Consider the following 7,045-nt stretch of genomic DNA (forward strand, 5'->3'; position numbering starts at 1 on the left):
TTCAAACTGCTTCCCCGCCTCATTCCCTCCTCCCATCACTCACTCTCCTCTTCCTTCTGTTCTTTCCTCTTCTTCCTTCATTTTCATTCTTGCCCATACACCCTTTGCTTTTCTTTCTCTTCCATTTTCCTTCCTTCCTCAAAGACCGATCTGGAAATCATGTGTATTCTCTCCAGGAGGTCAGAGAGGCACGATACATAACAATCGCAGCACGCAGAGAATTGCATTCTTCTGACTTGCAGATACTGACAGCTGCAGCCTGACGTCCCCAGCATGCTGTTGGGGAAGGAATCCTTGCAGACATTCATGGAAGGCTCCGACCTCTTCAGCTTTGTTTACATTTCAAAGCTTTTACTGAATTTTCTTCAACTGTGTCTCCAAACATACTTCTCTGGTCCATAAACTGTTTCAGTGAAACTTGGATCGCATTTGATTTGATTCCTGTAACTGCAAGACTCTGAGACAACCATTCATTTTGAAGCAGACCTTTCCATTTGAAAAACTTCCTATGCCAAGTCTCTGTCAGGATCCTCAATCACAGCACCCTGGTGCCCTCTGATAACCATGGTGGCCTGCATCCTCCAAAAATAGCAACTACTGAGACCCTGCTTGCGGCTCCTTGGTTTCATCACTCCTTAATAAACCCTTGTTTACTGAACGAGCCAACATGAATTTCCTACAGCTAAATCTGAGGTGAATGCTAGTAACATTTGAGATTCCCAGCCTTCCCCAACTATTCTTTTTTCTTTTTAATAATGCTTTATTCACTTTTTCTTTTTTAATATTATTTTCATTTGGGAGGATTATAATATAATTACACCATTACTACATTCTATTTTCTCCCTCTAAACGCTCCCATGTACATCCCCCCCACCTTGATCTTTCACATTCACGGCCTCTTTTGTTGTTGCATTTGAGTGTGTGTGTGTGTGTGTGTTCCTAAATATATAAATACAACCTGCTTAGTTTGCATGTTACTTTTAGGTGTATGTTTTCAAGGCTGATCATTTGGTATTGGATAACCAATTGATGCGTTCTCCTCTGGAGAAGACTATTCCTCCTGTTCCCAGCATTCCTTAGTTGACTGTAGTTCTTCATGCAGAACTGAGACCTCTTGAGCTTCCCCAGTCCATGCAAGCCTGTGTATTGGCGTCAACTGTGTGTGTGTGTGTGTGTGTGTGTGTGTGTGTGTATGTGTGTATACCTGTGCACACAAGCAGTGTGTGTGAAGATCAAAGTACAGCCTCAAATGCTGATCCTTACTTCTGCTGGTTTCTATTCCTATCTTGCCATGATTAGGATTATATGTGAAGGTTGCTGCATCCAGGATCTTATGGGGGTTGCAAGGATCCAAAGTTAGGGTGTTACGCTTGCAAGCCAACTGCTTTATGAACCATGTTGTCTCCCCAGCCTTGACTTTTACTTGGTGCCAAATGAGTGTTGAGTTCCATGAAGGGAGCATCAAAGATATGTTTTCATGTGTCATGACATAATGTATTACAATATCCACTAATGATTATAAGCCTGGCCACTCTCAGAATCCTCAGGAATTGCTGACTGGCCCACGGCTTCCTAGAGTTTCGCTTTTGAAATGGTCACGGTGTAACTAGGATGCAGCTGGACCTGTGGGAGCGCCTAACACAGGGAGCTGCACCAGGAAGAAAGGAAATGAATGGCTAGCTCTCATCTCTTTGGGAATGAGGAGGTGTACAAAGGCCCTGGAAGCCACCTTCAAGAAACAGTCTTTCTCTTAGGCATTGAGCCAAGGCAAAGAACATTCTGTAATCATTACTCATTGTCAGTTTGGCCAAAGAACGGTTGTGGGCTGGAGGATGCTTTCTGTTTTGTTTGGTTTGTATCTGGGTGGGCACAGGCTCCGGGCAGATTTCATGACACTAGCAATAAGTTTACAGTCCTGGGTGGTTTCTCTGGGGCAAAACCTCTCCAATTTGTCCTTATAAACCTCCAATAAAGTCTGTTTCATCTCAAACCATCTAATCAGTTTGGCCTTTTTAACCAGCCTCTTGGTTGGTTGAAAAGGAATTTTCTGTACCTCTCCTCTACGCTCATAGGGCGGTTGCGGCAAGAAGTTTTCTTGTGCGCACCTCGTGCCCAAACTGTAACCGTCAATGAGCACACACATTGTGCATTCCTCTGAGCCATCACCTCCTGCCCTGGACTCCGGAGTCCAACAGTACGATTAGTGACTCCCACTTCCCTTCCGGAAGATAACCATCTTCAAACAGTAACCTTGTTTAACTTAAACAAGCCTTCTGCCCACAGCAAAGGGAAAAGTTCAGTAGGAAATCCGCATTTGCTGTTGGGGATGGCAGATAGGCACCATGGATGACTCTACTTCTCAGAGCTGCTTACAAGTCCAGAGCCAAGTTTTCAGAGGGAGGCGGGGAGCTCGAGCAAAAGTCATTCCCTCAGCCCAGTAAAAAGGGTTGAGTTTTGTTTCCTGAGAGGACTTGGAAAATATGAGCAGCATTCACTCCTCTCAAACAGATATGGAAAAGCTCAAAAAGTGTTCTGAGCCCACCATCCAGCAAGCTGGACTAGTGAAAACTATCTTGATTCTAAAAAAAAGGATGAATTATTCCATTCAAAAATAAATCAATCTGTCCTAGAATTAGAATTTAAAATAATACTTTTCAGGTATTTGTCTGACTAATCCACATTTTAAAAAAATGCTCATATATAAAATAAGACAACACATGTAATATAAACTGTATAAGTATAATATACAATAAAAATTATATAATCATAATATTTATTACATATTGCCCAAACACAAGTATCTACCTGTATTAATTCACCTTTACTGGATGTTAGTAATTTTATGCTTTATTTGTCCTATTCCATTCTATTAAATCATATTTTGGTCTTATAAAAGCACCAGTGTTGAGCTAGGAGTGTGTATTTTAGTGGTAGAGAGCCTGACTGGTCTGTGCAATGCCCTGGATTCAATCCTCAGAACAACCATAACAAAAACCACTAGTTGTGACTCACAAAGTTGATTTTCTTCTCCATGACCCAACATATGGAAAATACTGTGGAAGGGGGAAAAGGTAGATGTATCACAAATCCTACAAACCTCCCACTTCTGAGACACCAAATACAACTGAGGATGTCATTTTGTCAAAAACATTCTCACTAAAATTTTAAATAAACTATATTTATGAAATAAGAGTACCCGGCATTGTGTATTCTGTTGCATCTGACACACCATGTCCTCCATCCCACTGGAGAAAGGAGACGTGAGTGGATGAGGGTGGATGAGGGAAGGGATGATGATTTCATGAGAGAGGGAGGGTTAGTGTGCCTCAGTGTCTTAGGCTTTGGTCCCGTATGTGAGTGTAGCACATCCAGGCTGAAAGCTTCCTCAGTCTCCCACCACCACCACCCAGGATAACTTGCTGTGCCTTTCCATTCCTTGTATCCAGGGCAGGAATGGAAATTACTCTGGACAAGTGAAAAGGGCTGAGCCAGAACCTCCAGGGGCCTATGTGGATACGCCCCCACCTCCTTCCCTCTGTGAGCCTGTTGCACCTTGTGGAATGTCCTTCACATTTCCTCTCCAGCAGTGCTATCAGGCAGCCCCGCTCTGGGTCTTTCAGTATGCATGTGTAGATGTCCACCAGATAGCAGCAGGCAGGACAGAAGCGTTTGATCATCTGTTACACCCTACACTCCTTACAGCCTCCCCTGCAGCCACCAACCATGCCCCCGTCTCTAAAACCACAGTCACCGACTTAACCATAACACTGGTCACACACTTATGCATGGACTTGACAGGTTGTTTGTTCAGAAACCCCATTCACATCCTGAAATTTAATAGTCCTTCAGCTTTCCCTCTATGTCTGAAATGCTACTTTAACAACTCCCATTTTGACAGCATTCTCTCTCTCTCTCTCTCTCTCTCTCTCTCTCTCTCTCTCTCTCTCTCCCCCTCCCCTCTCTTCTCCTGGACTGCAGAAGAGCCCTTACCAGGGTTCCTATCAGAATTCTCACACAGATCTTTCTGGCTGTATCTAAAACAGACAGCCTCTCTCCAGCCAGAAGCAAACATCAGAGGAAGTAAGACTGGAGCAGTTGAGGGCCATGATCTTGAGCTAGGCAGAGAGTCTGCAGTGACAGAGATGAAAACCCCTGAGAGAGAAGGGCCACCCAAAGAGAGGCCCTGAGGCTGGGGATGGAGTGGAGGAAGCCCAGGCAGGGATGCTTTGTCCTTTGCCCCATTTGTCCCTAAACCTCAGCGCGTCCCTTCCCTTCCCTCAGTCAGCTTGTTCCTGCATTCTGAGAGCCAATAAATTCCCTTTCTGCCTTTTGCCTAATTCCAGCCGGGTTACTGTAAATTGCAACCAAAAAAAAAAAAAAAAAAAGTCCTGACTAATACAACCCTTAATTGTTTCTTGCTGGGCGCTACCATGTTGTTCCTAAACCAAATATTCACGTCCTGTAAATTTACGTGTTTTGTTTTTTTAACTCAAATGCGGGGTCTCATATTTACTCCTGTGGAATAGGTCTTGTTTAACCTGACTCCTGGCCTGGAGCGTCTGGTCACAAATTTGCACATATTGTTGTCCATTGTGGCGAGAAAACATGACTTTAGTCAATTTTTGGAAATAGCTAGTTACTCCATGGCAAGAAAACAAATTGCAGAGACCAGATCTCATTCAGAAAAGTAAATTTTTAAATTGTAAGAAACTGACTCACATTCCTTTGAGTAAATGGTCAGCCCTTTGGAGAACTTTAGTCTCTATTCTCCAGAATATGAACTGGCTAAAAGAGGGGCTGATTGAGACCTCAAGAAGAGGACAAGGGCACTCCAAATATAATTGACATTGTCTGGTTAATACAGGCCCATTCCATGGGGCTACATTTCTGATGTCAACTTGGACATAGACATCTCTTCCAAACATGCAGGCTTCATACCATCATCCACAGCTGGACTCAAGAATCCGGCCATTTGCCTCAGTCACAAAGTCACTATATGCTGTCAGGAAACAAAAAACAATCCAGGCTTAACAACTATTCAAAATATTCTTGTAAAAAAGGGAAAGAAATATGCCAGTGATCAGAATGCCAGCATCAGACCTCCTGCAAAGTTCAGAACTTAGGCCAAGCGTTTTATTTTGGAGAGAGAACTGACAAGCCTGAAAATCCCTGGGTATGTGGAAGTAAGGTGTAAGAGTCAAGTTAGGTGGTAGACCAGATGATCAAAGCATGTTTATCCTGCAGCCAGATGGTTGCAGGGGAGGGGAGACTTTTAATGCTGCCTCTGACTCCAGGAAGTCAAAGTTCAGAAACCTAGGGCTAGGAAAGAATCCTAAGTATGATTATCAAGTGTCTTGTTCTAATTCACCTAAGAACACACAGTTTGGCTAATTATGGCCAAAAAGGAGATTGGAGAGTCTGTTTGTGGCCTTGTCCTGAGTGAACAGACAGCATCTATGACTTTTAACCTAAGCCATAAGGGGCAGGATGTTCCTTACCCAAGAACTTCTTCACAATGCGTAGGAGGAGCAGACTTCTAAAACAACCTCTTTTTCCAAAATCATAGGACTTGTGTTAGGCTCTCCAAACCTCACCTGAGACTCCAAGAGCTGTCGGTGTCTGTGTGCCTCTCTGAGTCATATGGGAATGCCCAGGTTTGGAGATCAGTGAGATCACAGGATGGTAAGAATGGCTCCTTGAACACTTAATCTGCCTCCCTGTGAGTGATACCACATGTTGGAAATTGTATAGATTGCGGGGCATTTACCCACCAACCCCACAGTTCCCCAGAGTTTTCTTGAGTGTGAGCAGCAGGAAATGTTAGATAGAAGGATTTAGACTGGGAGATAATCAGATAGAAAATACAGGATAGCCTCGAGAGGGCCTGGAACCTTTTCCAACGGGCCCTGACTGTCTCTGCCCCAGGGTATTTATAGAGACACCAAGGGGTGAAGCAAAAAACTTCCCCCCAGCACAGCCAAGTGCAGACCATCTCAGACACCTGCACTCAGGCCTGTGGTCCTAATCATCCTCTCTATGCAGACCTGCTGGGTAAAGCCAAGAGGAACCTGAAAACGGGCTCCCACAATAGACGCAACCAATCTCAAGACTCATCCATGAAGTCGGCTAGTTCCCAGCTACACCCAAGGAAACAAGTCCTTCAGTCCAAGTGTGACCTCTCTGGGTAGTTCTGCAGCCCTGAAATTTTCTTTTGATGGCAGTCTCTAAGAACTCTAGTATCCGACTCCCATATCCTGCCCTGACAACTTCCTCCTCTCCACTGTCCATTTGCATTTAATGGGTCAGCTGCCCCTCCTTGGCATAGGCTTCTGAGCATCATTACTAAGTTCTTTCTTCCTTACACTGAAACTCTGTAATTAAGAATGGTATTGATAAACAGGTACTTAGAAAATCCACCTAAGGTTTAGGGAACATTATGAAAGAAGGAACAGAAAGATATAAGAGCCCAATGACGGGAGATAGACTATGAAATGCCATCTTCTGCATGACACAGCCTCCTCATTCATAAACTCACGGCAGCTGCAGTTTCCTGCACCAGACCTGCAGAAGACCTTCCTGTCAATAATCAGTAATGGATTGGGGAGGGGCTCAAAGGGCCTTAGCCCTCCCCATGGGAACTATTGGCTATGGATGCATATGTGAGGAAGGGAATTATCTTGCACTGTGTACCTACAGATGAGCCCACCAGACTCCAGAAGATAGTTTCATACCCATGGTCATATAGACTATCCTAGTTAAACTCAATAGGACTCATGCACGCATGCGCACATGCATGCACACACAACATAGGAAAGGGAGTTGTAGGAAGGAAGAGAGGTTAAAGGGTGGGAGGAAGATAAAAGAGGGATGGTTGAGAATTATCAGAACTCATTATAACTGTATAAAGTTTTGAGAAAAATTAACTTATGTTTTAATTTTTTATTTTTCAAATCATAATATAATTACATTTTTCCTCCTTTTCTTTTTCCTTCCTCCAAATCCTCCCACGTACTCCCCACCTTGCTGTCTTTGAAATTTATGACCT

The sequence above is a fragment of the Onychomys torridus genome, chromosome 15 (genome assembly GCF_903995425.1).
Source record: "Onychomys torridus chromosome 15, mOncTor1.1, whole genome shotgun sequence".
In the NCBI taxonomy this organism is placed as follows: domain Eukaryota; kingdom Metazoa; phylum Chordata; class Mammalia; order Rodentia; family Cricetidae; genus Onychomys; species Onychomys torridus.